We start from the raw sequence: 17,234 nt of genomic DNA on the forward strand, positions 1-17,234 counted from the left end.
CAAGAGGGCCGCACTCGCTGCAGGCCCGGCTGAGCACGCCTCCTCGCCGCGTGCAACCAGCTTAAGACTGCCCCGCCTGCCTTCATTGAATCCGCGTGTGTGCCGGCAACACGTCCTTCCGTGAGCCGGCAAGCATTTTAGAACACAAAAAATGACTAAAATATAATTAATTTACGCATGGTCTTGACTTGTTGTGCTCGCACTGGTAGCAGGAACTAGTAGAGGATTTTCTTTATTTATAACTCTCCTCACATTTTTTGGCTTTGAAGTGAAACATGGTTTTGGACATTATGTATGAATGTGCAGATATCTGTGAACATGAGTTTGATGTGGAAGTTGAACTTGGAATGTTGGGCTTGCGCGTGAACTATACCATGTCCAATGCTTCGTCTGTTATTGTTTGGAAAGTAATTGCTATTATTGCATGACCCGAAAAAAACATTTTGTGCCACATCAGTAGATGCACGGACATCACAACAGGCATGCTGACTAGATAAACATTTGAACCTAGCTATTATGAAGGAAAGTTTGTATTGACAACAGTTTTAGATAGCAGGAGACGCCTAGCCTGCTCTACCTCTGCTAGCTTATTTCTGGCTTCTTCCATCTCTTCTTTGGCTTGGGTGAAGAGAGCATCTGATTGCTCTTTTCGCTTCATCAGGAACTCAGCTACATTCTCAAGGGCTGCTGCATGCTTTCTTTCAGCCTTTACTAATGCCACGAGGACACGAACAGCTGACGACTCCACCTGGCTTGTGTGTAATCCAGCATCATCTGGGAATTTGCACCTTGTGTCTAATCCAGCATCATTAGGGAACTGGCACCTTGTGTGTAATCCAGCCTCATTTTGGAAACATGATCGCGAGGTTGACCATACTTCCCTCCTCGCAGGAACTGCATCCTGACATGAAGTTACTTTTTTTTAGATCAATACTCAGAGCAACCTAGATCCATTTAATAGAAGCCAGATAAAAAGAACTCGGAGAAGTGAATTCAAAAGGAAAAAATAAATAAAAACAGACTACAAGGTGAGAACACCCACTTCCTACATCAAGCTAAAAATGAAAGCATTAGGACGATTAAGACTTCTTATTACACATCGAAGAACACCACGCTTAAGAGAAATAGAAACTACAACATATACACATCGAAGAACACGAGGCTACACGAAACTAATTGAAAGGGTGTTACTTACCAAAGCTTGTTTTACAAGTTCGGTGCAGCTCCTCTTTAACTTGCCACGCTCCTTGAAGATGTCCTGAATATCCCGTGTTTGGTCTTCATTGCTCCTCTGCATGTTCGCACTCATGGTTTTAAAATCTCAACATGGCAAGAAAAATATACTACTAGTAATACTCGCGCATCCTGTGGGAAACATTAAAGCACTCGTCTGCCATGTTAGAGCATCTCCAACAAGATAAACTACTCATACAAATGCATCTTGATGCGTGCAACGCATGGGCATTTTGCTAGTTCTAAAAACCTTTCCATCATTTGCCACACTATTGGTTGCAGATAAAAAACCTACCCAAGCACAGCGCGATACAGGAGCGACGCACAATTACAAGATGATATTCTGTTGGACAATGGAGGCTATAACCAATTACTTTTACGGGAACAATAGCACCCAGGAAATTTGAAGGGTAGGTATGAAACTGCACATGTACTGCTAAGTGATTCAATACACACATTACCAATCGAGGAGGGGAACGATGGTCGCGGTGGCCTCTGTGAGTCATGGTCGGCAACGGGAGTCAGTTCATTGTCCACGACGGTGGTACTTCTGCGCTTCGCATCGGCTTCCGGGAAGCAGATCCGAGACCATGGAAGACGATGCCAGGGAAGAGGCTCCGTGTACGACGATGACGGTGGACCGGCTCCAGTGCGGCGTACGAGGTCGTCGATGAGGCAGATGCGCTGCGGTGGACGAGTGTGCCGATGTAAAGGGGAGGAGCACGAAGGCTGCGGTGCCGTGGAGAAGTCTATTTTGCGGTGGGGATAGAAAATGGGGAGTATTCAGGTGTACTACTCTGCGAGCCGGGGTGGGGTTGGCTGGGTAGGGTGAACCTGAAGTTACGAAAACAGCCCCCTACCAAGCGTCATCTGTAGGCCTGTTCCGAAGGCTATGATGGTAACTTCCCACTGCTCGAATCAGGGTCGCGGGAGATTTTCCCGCCGACCTCAAAATTTTGTGACACTGGACTCCCCGTGTGGTGTGTTCAGTGATTCGGCTAAGCAACTAGCGAGTAGTAGTAGCAGTAGTAAACTCTGCATATTAGGTTTGACCGAAGTCAAACTTCCTAAAGTTTGACCAAGTTTATAGAAAAATATAAACATTTACCATAACAAATATGTATGATGTGAAAGTACATTCAATAATGAATCTAATGGTATTTATTTGTTATTGTATATGTTAATATTTTTTGTTATAAGCTTTCTGAGAGTTTACAAAACTTGACTTTGACCAATGCTAATACGCGGACTTAAATAAAAACGGAGGGAGTACACATTTGTTTTCTTAGTTTGTAGTGAACTAATCATTTGTTGAAATTGTGAAATAAATATATTAGGCTATTGACTTCGAATGTAATGGTCTATACAATTCAATAGTTACAATCATTGTCGAATCCCAAGATGTATACAAGGTCTATAGTACTCCCTCCGTCCGAAAAAACTTGTCATCAAAATGAATAAAAAGAGATGTATCTAGAACTAAAATACATCTAAATACATCCTCTTCTATCCATTTTAATGAAAAGTATTTCCGGACGGAGGGAGTACTTCACAACATGCTCAAACTCACATAATCCCAGTCAAATGAGAATCTAAATGCATTTCATAGTTATTATTTGTAGGATGCAACAAGAACAACCATAACTCTACATCAGCCATTATAGAAGCAACATTTTGACATATCCCAATGTGTGAATGAAACGTGCAGAGAGAGCTTTTGAAGATGGAGCAGATAGGGCGGGAAAGATTGTGTGTATGTGGACGAGAGAGTAGGAATCAAACCTAATGAGACAGACAGAGAGAGAGAGAGAGAGAGGAAGAAGTTAGGTCTGTGAGAAAGATGCATACATGTAATATACATGAGATGCGTGTGCATCTGGATTCTGTATACGTGGAAGGAGAAGAGACAACATGTTTGATAATAAAGCAGGAAAAACATGGAAGAGAGGGGAAGGATCTCGTGGGTTGAGGGATTGACAATTTTGTGCGGGGGAGAGAGGGATTGGTAATTTTGTGCAAGAGAGAGAGAGAGAGGGAGGGGGGAGGAGTCAGTCAGCCGTCGTCACATCACCCTGCTTCTAAATGACCCCGCATTCTCTAGCGCAGTGTGGTCGCCGTCTTCTATCTGCTCGTTGCCCTCTTTGAAGATTTAGGTGTTGTGCATGTTGGGGTGCAAAGAAGCACAAGCAAGAGTGGTCGCCGTATAACCTTGGATGGGGATGAATTGTGTGCTCGGGGGAGTGTGTGTGTGTGTGTGTGTTGTGTTGCGTGTGTCTCTGTGTGTGTGTGTCAGATATTGAGAGAAAACAAACCTAAGGAGAGAAATGGGTATTCACAAAGAGATTGTGCGGGCCTTGAGGTGGGCAGGGGCCGGGTGAGGGTGTCAAAATGTGCGCGTTGATGCATGTGTTGCATGCAACCGTGCAAGGGACGGACGAATCGAGAGAGATGGTTGTTGTGTTACGGATGCTCCTCTCTCTGTCTCTCTCTCTCTCACACACACACACAAGTAAACTAGAAGACCGTTCTCTCATGTATACACAACGTATCGGCATCTGTCTATGTCTCACTCATGCATGATCATTTGCACATTCACACCTCTCTATGTCTGTATCACACGCACACCGTCTCCACATTGCCCTTCCGCCACAACACACATATAGACACATACACACGTTCTCTCTCAGTCACACACACAAAATCAGTATTAAAAAAACTAGGGCGCACCTAAAACGTCCAAATCCAAATAAACATGAACTGCGGCTAAATTCAAATATATGGAAATATTGCAGCGTCAAGAACTTTCACAGGAAAAAAAAAGTTGAGTAATACTCGAGGATTGTTTTCACACACAAAAAGGTTTGGTGGATGTCCTTCGAGCACGACACGGTGACGCACCGTTCGATCGACCGCGCGGCCGCGGTTCACGCGCTTGCACAGGATTCTGTATCATGGCTATGGTACTAACTAATAAAAGCGCTGCCTAAGTCTAATTTACGTGTACTAGTACGGTTTTCTTTTAAGTTTGACCAACCTTATATTTAAAACTAAAGTAAGCTCCCACATGCGCACTCATCAATATGCCGCCGCCGCCGTTGCGCATGCCGGCGCCCGCCTGCTCTGGCAAACAATTTCTCTCCCATCACCGCCGTGTCGCCGCCATCCCTGTGCCATGAAGCCGAAGGCTCGCCCGCTCATGTCGTCTGCAGTCCCTCCTCGTGATGCCGCCGCACTGCCAAGCACGCGAGCAGCTGGTGGAGCCGCGTCTATGCACACAGCGTACGAAGAGGAGGACGAGCACGTGCTCCAGCACGCCAGCGAGGAGGAACTAGCGTATCATTGTCGTCTCCGCCCGTGCGGAGGAGGCGCGCATGGTGGCTGTCACGGCGGAAGCTGGTCGCGCGCGCGTCGAGCCCACAAACCGGGTGCGGACGCGGAATCTACCTTCGAGACCTTGAATGCCACATGGATCCTGCAATCTGAAAGAGCAATTTGGGTCAGTCGACTCATGTGAGCCGTTTGATGCAACATGGATGGCTAGAAGGGCTTCTTCCACCTCTTCTGCCGTCTTCTTCCTTCGCTTCGTCGAACTTCTTTCACAAATCGACTGACCCAAATTATACTACTAGTACGAACGTATTAAGTATAGTAGGAACACGAAGATACGAGCAGTAGTACCAACTACAAGAAGAACAGTAGTAAGACATAGTACTAGTACTACTGTACATACTAAAGAGTTCAAATAACGAGAAAGAACATAAACATAGTTCTGTTGGGGCCTCAGCACAACACACCCTTGAAAATAAACTAATAAGCAACTAGTCCGCTTGACACTGGAGTAGAACCAGCATGAGCGATGGCACTGCCACCTATTTGGAGTCCGAGTCCACGTCCTCGACTTCGCCCTCGTCCCTCTTCCTCTTCCTCTTCGCCGACGCTTCTTTGCTTGAACCGGACACTGAGCTCTGCTTCTTCATCCAACCCTTGTAGATATTTAAACAAAGGTAGGCATCCATTGCTGTGTACAGGATGTGATCTTCATCTAATGTCTTCGACTCCCATGCATGATGAAACTCGTGATGAGGTTTCTTCAGTTTAGCGTACGAAGGATCAATCATGGCTGCTGCCAGGGTCAGCATTGAAAGTTGAGAGGAGGACACCAGGCTTGCCTTCTGGAGATCGAAGGGCTGGCCTACAACGAGACCTATCCGACGTAGGACGTCATTGTCGTTCTTAAAGCCTACAGTAACGAATTTCACTCTTTTGTCCTTGAGGAAGTTCTTAAAATCCTGGCACTCAACGTCGGCATGGCATATGTGGTAGAGCAAGCAAACGTTATGTACACAAACCTGGATCACGGCGGGCTTCTTCCTCTCTTCGTCCTTTAGATCCTTCTCTCATCCCAGGACTGTGGTGTACTCAACATCTAGCCCAGCAACCCACTCATCTGTTGAACTGTTGAACATGCGTAGGAAGCGAGCAAGCCATTCTTTCATCGTCTCGGATCCATGTGTGTAGATGAAGATGAACCGATCGCCGGTGATGGCTCTAACCTGGTACTCAGCGGCGACCATGGAGATTTGGGAGGCCATGGATTTTGGAGGAGGGTTAGGAGAAGTTGAACTGTTGTACCCCGCAAAAAAAAACTAGGAGCAAACTAATGTGAAAGGACGGGACGACTGGGAGCAAACTGTTGTAAGGTAGAAGACGGGGACGAGTAGGGCGTGCGAACAGCATGGGGTTGCTGGCTTGCCCGGTGGATAAACGGCTGCAAGGCCCCAAAGAGTTCTCGAGAACTATGCGGGACCCACTAGATGTCATGTCTACTTGACCCATATCGTAGGCCTGACGGTATAGCTTCTGCCTGTTCGCACGCCATGCCGGCACGTGGATGTAACTTCACTTAATTTCGTCAAACGTGGCGCCTCCCACGACCTTCGCCTCCCTCGCGCGGTCGCGCCCTTGGAGACTTCGACTGGCTATAAATGAGCAATTTGTTTTGCCTTTTTTTAGACAAGCAATTTTTTTGCCTACTCCGCATGCATGATACTCCCTCTCGTACTTTTTACTCCTGTCAACCATTTGCAAAGTGATTGACCAAATTTATACTTTTTTTGAACACCACCTTATATTAATTAACCAGCCACACCAGTACACTCATTCGATACAATATTCCCAAAACACTTAGGCGCGGTGCATTAACTTCTACCTCGTTTCTTGTTTCTTGACATATCAACCAATAGGAGATGTGGGTGTGCATGCTTTTAATGACTTGAGACTACCAAACACGACATGCAGTGGTTAGTTCATTGCATGCAATGCTATTAATTAGCAAATAAACATTAAGATCTCTCGTTTTCCCCTCCTCCTTGGTCACAGTGCACAATCTAAGATGACTTGCTCACCTAGATGGAGGGAGTACTGATTATAATGAGTATAAGAACTACGTTTTATAATGAGTGTAAAAATATTGATTTGACATTGTGAATGTTGACACATTGTGGAATAGTTTTTGAAGTCTGCAAAAGTACTCAACTAGTGCTGTCGTTCTCCACAAAAAAATGTGTTTACCAATGCATGCATGAACACTAGTTACTCTAACCCCCCTCTCTTCTTTAATTCTTTGCCACATCAGCATGTTTGCTATTCCCATGTGCTAAGATACCACCATTATGGCCAGCCTTAATCATCGCATGCAATAATTTAGTGCACCTTGAAATATGAACATGTCTGGGGCGTGTTTGTTTTTACTGACTTGAGACTATACCTAGCCCGGCATGCAAGATGACTTATTATGCACCGTTTCCCATACCTGTAGGAAACCATTCGTCTCCAAATCTTTTCCTCTCCATGTGTGGAATAATATGCCTGCCAAACTCTCCTTCTCCCTCCGGCGGTCCCACCACTCCACCCCATGTGAAAAAATCTGCATGCATGACTCTCCACCCCCCACGCTCGTCCAATCCGTTGTGACCAGCAATATTTCCACCCCTTCGCTCACCCGTAATTTACTCCAACAAATATGCCCACGTAGTTGTTACTTAACTGCAGGTGCATTCGGTCACTGACATATGGGCCCAACATGGGTCTGGCCCACATGTCAGTCACGCAACTGGACCTGCAGTTAAGTCAGTGCAGCTCAGTCCATATCTTACGTAGGTGTGCCATTGCTCGCTATAAATACTGCGCCTCCCATGACATCGCTATCTCCTCCCCCTCACGTTCACCTTCATCGCTATCTCCTCCCCCTCCCTCTCACGTCGACCACCATGGCATCGCCCCTCCCAAGCCCTAGGAGCCCCTCGTAGCACCGCGCGGACGGTCACGCGTCGCCGTTCCGTTCCTCGCCGCCACTAGTCGAGGAGGATGCGTCGGTGTTCCGCTCCTCGCCACGACGCGTCGAGGTGGACGCCTCGGCGTTCCCAATCTCGCCAGCACGCGCGCCGGAGGACGCATCGGCTCCCCGCTACGAGGAGAACGCCGCGCCGCCCATCGAGCCCCCCAGCCTTGAGGAGCTTTGGAAATAAATGGATGTCGCCTTGTGGGAGGCTTTGCCTCCAGCAGAGCGCGCCAAAATAGAGGTAGAGAAGAAGGCCGAGGAAGAGAAGCGCACCACGGAACAAGCTGCCTGGGAGGCCTATGTCGCGTCCGAGAGAGTCAGACAATTGGCTCTTTGGCAGAAGGCTCGTGCGAGGGCTGTGAGGGTGGCGGAGGACGCCCATGCCGACGCCCTGAGTGAAGTCGGGTCCAAGCGCATCATCTACGCTTGGTGGTACGTGGACCGGGTGCACGCTTCTAGCGAGGAGGAGTACCTGTTGGCGCCGGATCACCACACCGGTGAGATCGCGCTCGCCCGCTGGCAAGCCGCCAATCAGCACCTCACGAGTTGCGAGGCTAAGGAAGAGGCGTTGTGTCGGCGCGCTGGGAAACGGTCGCGCACCAGGGCACTCGTGGCGCGCCGCAAGCGCTCCTGCGAGCGCCATGGCTTTTAGGAGGAGTATAATTTTTGTTTCGTAAGGCGATCTCGTTAGTTTTGGGACGCAAATGATAAATCCCGAACGTTCAAGAATTTTTAGCGTCCTTAATTAAGTATGTAAAAGGGAAAGTTTGGAAACCTTGTGTATTCGTATGCATTTTGCAAGTACGTGCATATAGCACAAACTTTACTATATACTATCACACTACACGTCTCTCTCGATATATTCTTGCAGACTGTGCTACTCCCTCCATCCAGGTCAATAAGTCATCTTCGGTTGTGCACCGTGACCAAGAAGGAGGGAAGACTTATACACCTAAACGGAGGGAGTACTACTATTACTTATGTATGTGCAAATGCACATTTTAACATTACGATGCGGTTTTTGTAAAAGTGGAAAAACAGCACTAGTCAAGCTTGTGAAACGATTCAATGCAAAACAAATGCAAAAGTGCTCGTTTGATTGTTTACTTTTAGCTTCCTTCTCTGTGGTTATTTCTCTGTCGTACTTTGTACGGAGTATCTCACTGGTTGGAAAGGCATGCAAATTCCCAAACCGTTTCCTACACCCTGTATCGAATTTTTTGCCTAACAGGTTGTGTCGTGCAATTGGAATTCCAACTTGAGTACTACTACTAGTAGGAGTACCAGGGGCCAGTTCTTTTAGGCTTCTAGATTAGTAATCCCATAACTACTACCTCCGTCCTGGTTTATTGGTCCCCATTGTAATCTGTGTCAAATTTTTGGTCAAAATTTAGCACAAATTACAATGGTGAGGAAAAACCAGTTAAATCATTGGTCAAAATTTAGCACAAATTACAATGGTGAGGAATAAACCAGGACGGAATAGTAGTTTAGAAGCCCAAATAAATGAGTGAGGCGCCTTATTGTTACTCTCCACTGTGACTAGTCTTGTGGGAAAAGCTGGGGAAGCCGCCAAAAGAACTGGCCCTAGGAGTAGTAGCTGGGGATCGAGTGTGCGAGATGAACCGGAGAAAGTAAATGCAGAGATATGAAATGCAAAAAGGACGGAGGGATGTGATGGTTGCTTGTCCGTTTATTTTACCAGGCCACTTATTACTGGGAGTGGTTGGGTTTTGTGATATGACGGCTTTACTGCCGTGCCACGAGCGGGGTGAGAGGTGAGAATCCCGTGTAGCGCCGCCCTCTACACGTACTACTACTCCCTCCATCCATTTTTACAGGGCCTAACTTGTCAATCTTTCATACCAAGGCATGTCCGCAAAAAGAGGAACTGGTTTTGGGACTAGTATCTGGATCCCATGTAATCTTGCATGCAGCCTCCTTTGAATGCCTAGCCGTTGGCCTACCTTCCTTTAATCCCTCGCATGCAAATTACTCTCCTCCCTTTTCTACATGCATGCCCAACCATAATTCCTCAAATCATGCATGCCTTGGCTGAAATATAGAGCTCGCTTCTCCTTTGAAAATATGGTGGTGCTATCCATGCATGCAAATCAATGCGATGGCCAGAGCATTTTCACGATGAAGGGACCACGCACGACTTGCAAGAGAAAATTAAGATGGAGATGCCTCGGTTAGTTCATTTGGATAGGTTTGTTCGGATATTATTTCATCTCTAGAGCTCACAAACATCCAGGTGAAATAGATAAAAAGTATCTTTTGCAAACAAAAGCGTTCAACTGTTCAACCTGCATCCAAAACTTGTGAGGAAATAACTCTTATTGTGCTTTGCAGGAAATGATCTTCAAGAATTAGTTTTTGAGTATCCATTGTTATACATGTTGGCTACAGATGACATGGCACTTTGTTGTAACCAACAGTTGGCTATACTATTTAAGTATTAACCATGCCCTTATACACCTAGACGGAGGGATTAAATCAGGATGACTTGGGAGGGGGCAGAGGATATGTAAGAAATGGTTCGTCATAAGTCTTTCACCAGTACTGCAGTAAAAATTCATACATGTAAGATTCTAGACTAAACCATAAATGGATACACTTTTATTCATGCGCGATACTCCAATAGAGCAAGATCATGCATGGAAGTCTCGACATGCTTAGATAGCGGATTACATTGAGCAAAGACTAATGATCAACATTTAACTTGAAAATGCAGATGTCCAGGTGAACCTCCTTGGAGTCCCCGTGCACATTGTTGGAGTCCAAATAACACCATGGGTTTTCCATGTCCACATCGGCGGGAAAGTCCCAGCTCCGCAGAGTCCAAGTATTCTCGGCGTAGCCAGTGTCGCCGCCCACGCGTGTAGGTCTCCTCTTCTCATGCTCATACAAGTGGTAGAAGACCTCACCTTATAAAGCCCTACTAGCAAAATACCAACATCGACCAGGCCGTCCATGAACGGGAGTGGCTGTAGGGGACATTGCGCCAGTTGAATATATGAGCAAGTTACTACGAGATTTAATCCGAATAAGAACAAAATAAATCATGACGGCTATAACAGAGATGAAACTAATAATGTGGACTAGCATAGTAGTAGGATAGAAAGTAGAAACATGAATTCTACCACGATTTCGAACAGGAAGGACAGAAACACATACGGTGCAACGGGAGCAGCACCGTTGGCGTTGAGGTTGTCGCCCATGTCCAAACACCACGTAGACACGGTCTTTGAGCACGGTTCGTAGTCGTTCCATGCTTGGACATTGAAGTTTGTAACTATTTTAGATTAGAATATACTACTCCTCTGGTGCTAGTAGTAGAGCAGAGTCCTACTCTACTACTCTACTCAAGCAAGTTAGGGCATAGCACTGCAGGGAGTACCAGTACTGTGATCACTCAAGCAAGTTGTCTGGCATCGACATGACCTACGCTGATGGTATGTGTCTCGTAAGTCAAGCAGCGTGGTGTAGTCATCATCACATGTCCACTTCCCGCAGCACATATTCGCTTCTCCATCTTTGTCCGCACATAATCTCGTCCAATGTTCCATCCCCGCTAAGGCGCCTCCCCTCCTTGTCCGAAACCCAAGCACTAACAATGGTAGAACCAAGCAGTGTCTGCCGAAAGAGTGGCTGGAATTCGGTCCCCACAGAGGGAATCAAGCTCATTGTTTCATGTGTGGACAATCTCAGTACCATGATGGTCGCCGCGTGCTCGTCGGGGCTGTACCGTTTACTCAAAGCCCTCAAGCCGGAGCTTTTTAAGCCAGCTCCTTGCCTGCTGATGCCGCCTGATCTTCAGAAACGGCATGTCACGCAGCATAACGATCGTAGGGTGGCGAGCATCAACCCCCTTGACTGCGATCCGATCCCTGTCAGCCTCAACTACATTAACGGTATGTACTGGGTCGGCATGAACACGTCTTGGATGGTGCTCGTCGACGGTCGCGGCAGCTGGATGCTCGTGGAGGTCTACACCCGGCGATTGATCCCCCTTCCTTCGATTAACACTGCACTGCTTTGGCACCGCGGCCCAGAATACTCGGAATCTTACAGTAGCCAACATGATACCAAGTTTGATTTGCTCAAGGTTGTAATCTGCCAAGTGCCCACAAGATCTGCGAATTATAAAGCCTTCAGGCTAATTGCGTTCTTCAACCGCAGTCTCGCCTATCTGACAGGTCACTGCGGTAAGTGGATAAATCTGCACGTCCATCGCAGGATCATACATCCTCCATGGTTCTCTGATGCAATTGAACACAAGGGCTTCATTTACGCTGTCGACTCCTTCTATGGCTGGACGTATTGCTGGCCTACTCCAGTCATCGCTACAAACGGCTGTTACAGCAGTATGTTACTTTCCTATGATACCATGATGGCTTGCTTATATTACTGTCAACATTTGCTGAAAAAATATTCATGCTCATAACATGTTGTTCTTAAGATTAACTAAACCAAGGGCCCTTTTTTATTTGACTCCAACTTGATATGATGTTGTAGGCCGCCTGGTGCCCTACCCTTCCTAATCCCAGAACCTTTCAAAGAAAAGCGGCATGGCAGTTGCAGGTGGTTCCTGGCTCGATCAGACGACAGCGAAATATTGATGATCGTTCGCATGTACCGGACGTGTTGTTTCACGCAATACAATCACAGTCACTACAAGGTCTTTGAGCAGGATCCCAGCTTCTTTGGGCCTTCAGGAATTTTTTAGTGGAGGCTGGTAAGTAGCCTTGGTACACGCTCTCTGTTTGTTGGACTGAATTATCCGATTAACCAGGAGATAACCGACGGCAAGGATCATGATGGCAGCGCGGTTTCGTTCATCAGGCAAAACTGTGTGTACACAGCGTACCATGCGTCTCTGCATGCACCATGCCCTGATATGTCCCGCCACGCTCTGCAGCCCAAAGTAGGAGAGAGGGTTGCAAGTATCAGACTTTGACCTGCTGGCTGGAGTTTCCCCCGTCAGGCACCCATCTGGTTCAAGCCGTCAGCCAATCTCCACAGCTTAATAAATAGTAACGTCTAACTGAGCCAGTTAGTTAGATGCGTACACTTGGTGTAGTAGGAACTTTATTTAGTTTGATGCATACACTTGTTCTTTTTTGGTAGCCCTTTTGTAATGATGACTAATGTTTGGTTTGGAAGAGAGAGCTGCGTCTTCACTCTTCTGGCCTGCTTACTGCTTCTGTTGCACCCCCAGCCCTGGTTGCTTCTGCTGCTGTTTTCAATGTACAATCAGTAGTATATTTCATCGGTTGGTTGAATAAATGTGTTGTTAGAACGACAAACACAATGTTTTGGAAGTCGTTGCACGGTTCGATCCTTTAGTGCCCCGTACCGTACGTAGCGCATACTATTTATCGTACGGAACACATTTTTTTTTAAACTCGGAACACATTTTCCACTTGTTGATAACATGCAGCCCATTGATGAAGGCCCAATAGAGAAGCCCATAATTAACTGGAAGGGAGGCTCTCACATGAATCCGGCCCAGGTACATGCTCATGGTCCCCTAAACATAAATAAGTAAATAAATAAATAAAGCTAAATGCTCATGCACCAGTTCTTTGGGAAAATAGCTAGCCCAGTATTTCTTTTTGAAGAATACCCAAGCTAGGCCTATTTGTTTTCTCCGAATTACTAGGCTGCAAATCTTTCAAGACGAGGAGGGATGCATTCCGGCCTGGCTTAAGAGTATGGTCAATGTCTGTTAAAAATAATATCAAAAGGGGTTGAAAATTCCAAAAAAAATTATAGCAAATGGGATATAAGTTTATTTTTTTTGTTTTTGTTCTTCACTGATATCTTATACGTATTTCATTTGATTTAACATGGCATAGTACTAATTTATTTTTAAATTTGTTTTACTATGGCTATTCATTTTTGGATTAAGAATATTTCATTTCCCAGCAAAAATTTACGAATTGTCAAAATTTCCCACATATTTAGTTAATTTTTTGACCCTGGTACTGACCAGAAAATGGCCAGCAATTCTAAAAATGGAAAACAGGCTGCAATAAATTCCATATGAATTAGAAAATGAGTAAAAATATAAAAATAATAGAAAATGGGCTGTACACGCCACGGATTTCGAGGCTGGCTTGTTTACGAAAGGCTTTGTAAGTGAACACACGATTCTAGCAGCAGTTAGTGTTGGATGTTCATCCAACGGCCGACGTGCTTCTTTAATCTCTGATCTTCCTGCTCCAGCCGCCTAAACTAGCGACGGCGGGACTGCCTGCTCCCTCCTCTTGTGGCCCGCTATGATGCCGCGCAAGCTTCCCCGGCCCACCCTACTCCCTTCGCTGGCCTGGCCGCACGCAATCAACTGCCTCCTTATTACGCGAAAAAATGATTCCTCCCACTGACATCTGGGGCGCACCGGTTGGGAGGCCAACCTGTGGGCCTACTAAGTTGACGCGTACGCAGGGCTTGTCAACTTAGTCAACAAACAATTCTAGCAGCACTAACCGTTGGATTTGAATCGAACGGTCCTGCTGCTTCTTCAATCGCTGCTCTTCTTGCACCAGCCGCCCAAACCAGCGCCGGGGAGACCGCCTGCTCCTGCCTCCAATGGTCGGCTGTGCTGCTGATGAGGCCTCATCGCCCCCTACTACTCCCACCGCTAGCCAGGCCCTGCGGCGACGGCAGCCTCACACCGCAGCCGAACCAGTGAACCCTCGTACTCCTCTCTGCATGGGCATCCACTGCCGCGTCTTCCCCGGCTCCGCGTCGTCCCCTTCCTAGGCCTCGTCGTCGTCCACTGCCTTGGTGCTCTTGGCGCGGCGTGGTCAACGTGTTCAACGACATTCCATCAGAAGAGTACTGTACGTGGAGAGGCTGACAGCTGGGTCCACGGCCACAGCCCAGTTTTTTTGTGATTTGCCAAGTAAGTCGCTTTGTCACGCCTGTTGGTCTGTAAATCTTTCAAGATGAGGAGAGAGCTTTCATTCGGCTGGCCGAGAAAATGGCCCATCAGTAATGAGAAATGGGCTGTACATTTTTAAAACACATCAAACCGGCAATTAGTTTCAAATATCTTTTTTCATTTCGAGATTTGAAATTACATTAATTTTTATGCATGGAGAATTTGTTGGATTTTATATTGATATACATTTATTTTTAAAATCAGTTTGAATGTGAGTCGAAATTTCGGGAATAAAAACAGTTCGGACCGCACCGAAATATGCAAAATTTCCTATAATTTTTTAACCGTGGCCACAATATGGGTTGTAATGCTAACAAAAAGAATATGGGCTCCAAAAAAACCTTAATAATTAGCAAATGGGCTGTAAATTATTAGAAATAATAGCAGATCCAAATGGGATGTAGGCTGTTTCCCACAGATTTGAGGCTTTCCTAAAAAAAGGTTGACGCACAAGCAGTGATTGTTGGATGGCCATCCCACGGCCGTCGTGCTTCTTCAATCTCTGCTCTTCCTTCTCCAGCCTGCTCCCTCCTCAATGCGGCCGACTCTGCTGCCGTGTAGGCCTCACCGCCCCACTGTACTCCCATCGCTGGCCTAGCCATCCCTCTACTCACCCACACCTGCTGTTATTATCCGGCGACGACGAGGCCTCGTACAGTCGAAATGTCCCCCCCGCTATCAGCTCGGACCCACCGGAAGTGCCTCCTTATTACGCACAAAAAAATGAATACTCCCCCGGCTAGCTGGGACCCACCTTGGTGGGAGGCTGACTGGTGGGCCTACTAAGTTGACGGGGACGAAGGGCTTTGTCAACTTAGTCAATATGAACAATTCTAGCTCTAGTGACCATACGATGTCCATCCAACGGCCGTAGTGCTTCTTCAACCTCTGGTCTTCTTACTCCAGCCGCCCAAAGCAGCGCCGGTCGTGCCGCCTGCTCCTGCCTCCCGTGGCCGGCTGTGCTGCTGCGGAGGCCTCACCGCCCCCTACTATTCCCACCGCTGGCCGGGCCCTGCGGCGACGGCAGCCTCACACCGCAGCCGAACGAGTGAACCCTCATACTCCTCTCCGCGTGGGCATCCACTGCCGCGTCTTCACCGGCTCCGTGTCGTCCCCTTCCTAGGCCTCGCCGTCGTCCACCGCCCTGGTGCTCTCGGCGCGGCATGGTCAACGTGGTCAAGGAACAACTTCCATCGGACGTGGACTGTACGTGAAGAGGCTGACAGCTGGGTCCATGGCGGCAGCAAGGAAGTGCCTCCTTATTACGCAAAAAATAATGATTCCTCCACCTGACAGCAGGGACCCATCGGACGTTTCCCCCCTGACTGCTGGGACCCACCAGCTACACCTTCGCACACAAGGAAGTGCGTCCGGGCAAAAAAACGATTCGCCCCCCTGACTGCTGGGACCCACCAGCTACATCTTCGCACGCAAGGAAGTGCTTCCGGGAAAAAAAATAAAATCAAAACAATTCGCCCCCTGACTGCTGGGACCCACCAGCTACATCTTCGCACGCAAGGAAGTGCATCCGGGCAAAAAAACGATTCGCCCCCTGACTGCTGGGACCCACCAGCTACATCTTCGCAGGCAAGGAAGTGCCTAACAGTCGGGACCCACCTGGTCGAAGCGCACATAGCGTTGTCATTCTGGTCGTGAACGTGTACGTACATACTGGTCGATGTAGAGGCGCGCACGTGTCGTAGTAGAGGCGCGCACGTAGTATGTACACGTACGTACAGCAGCCAGGGTGCAAGAAAGAAAATACGGCCACGTATGTGTACATACGGGCGGGGTCTCGAACGCCTACTCGCGCATACGTACGGTTAGGGCTCGTGTACATGGCTGGGTCGGAACGGAGAAACAGCGTCGTCGTCATGTTCATGGGTCGGAACAAAATGCGTGGTCGTGTTCATCGGGAGGGCTTGGACGGAAGAGGCGATGGAAACGAGGCCTGGCGTACCGCACAACGGAGGAAACGGACCTCCTACGGTCAAAACGGGGGTCATGTTGATCGGGAGGGGTGTGGCGTACCGTAAAATGGAGGAAACGGACCTCCTACGGTCGAAACGGGGGTCCTGTTGATCGGGAGGGGTGTGGCATACCGCAAAATGGAGGAAACGGACCAACTACGGTCGAAACGGGGGTCCTGTTGATCGGGAGGGGTGTGGCGTACCGCAAAACGGAGGAAACGGACTTGTGTTGGAGCGCTACAGTCGAAACGGGGGTCCTGTTCATCGGGAGGGGTGTGGCGTACCGCAAAATGGGACTCCACGGGATACTGTTCATCTCCACTGTCGACCCCCTCCAGCCTCCACGAGCTACTGTTCATCCACCGTCGACCTCCTCCAGCCTCCACGGGCTCCTGTTCATCCAGCCTCCACCGCGCGCTACTCCACCGGCTACTGTTCAACCACCCCTCCACCGTCTACTGTTCATCCTGCCCTCCACACCACGGGGTCCTGTTCAATCACCCTCCACAGGCACCCCTCCACCGTCTACTGTTCATCCTGCCCTCCACACCACGGGGTCCTGTTCATCCACCCCTCCACGGGCACCCCTCCACCGTCTACTGTTCATCCAGCCCTCCACCACACCACGGGGTCCTGTTCATCCAGAGGCAATGCCACCGCTCATTGTTCATCCAACCCCCCCCCCCCCCCCCCCCCCCCCCCCCCCCCCCCCCCCCCCCCCCCCCCCCCCCGCAACGCT

This window comes from Triticum urartu, chromosome 6, assembly GCF_003073215.2.
Source record: "Triticum urartu cultivar G1812 chromosome 6, Tu2.1, whole genome shotgun sequence".
Taxonomy (NCBI): Eukaryota; Viridiplantae; Streptophyta; class Magnoliopsida; order Poales; family Poaceae; genus Triticum; species Triticum urartu.